A 216-nucleotide genomic window follows, 5' to 3' on the forward strand; every position below is an offset into this window, starting at 1 on the left:
TATTTAACTTAACTTTTCTTATATTTAAATTTAATAGTAGTAGTTTACCGAATGTATAATATATTGTAATTGTTACGTTGTTATATAAATGTGTAATTTTACTTTTTAGGGTGACATGTTACAATCTGTCTATGGACTGCAGATGAAAAATAGCCTTTTGGCTAAGTCTGGCATATTGACAGAAATGTCCATTAATATGCACCCTCTCTGTTAAAA

The 216-nt window shown here is 27.8% G+C and overlaps 1 protein-coding gene across 1 annotated transcript in view; it reads left to right on the forward strand.

Moving 5' to 3' along the window:
- The window catches only part of wtip (WT1 interacting protein), a 26346-nt gene that overhangs the window by 19327 nt on the left and 6803 nt on the right, over positions 1-216 (forward strand). The window lies entirely within an intron of this gene.

The sequence above is a fragment of the Etheostoma spectabile genome, chromosome 1, assembly GCF_008692095.1.
Source record: "Etheostoma spectabile isolate EspeVRDwgs_2016 chromosome 1, UIUC_Espe_1.0, whole genome shotgun sequence".
NCBI classification, from domain to species: Eukaryota; Metazoa; Chordata; class Actinopteri; order Perciformes; family Percidae; genus Etheostoma; species Etheostoma spectabile.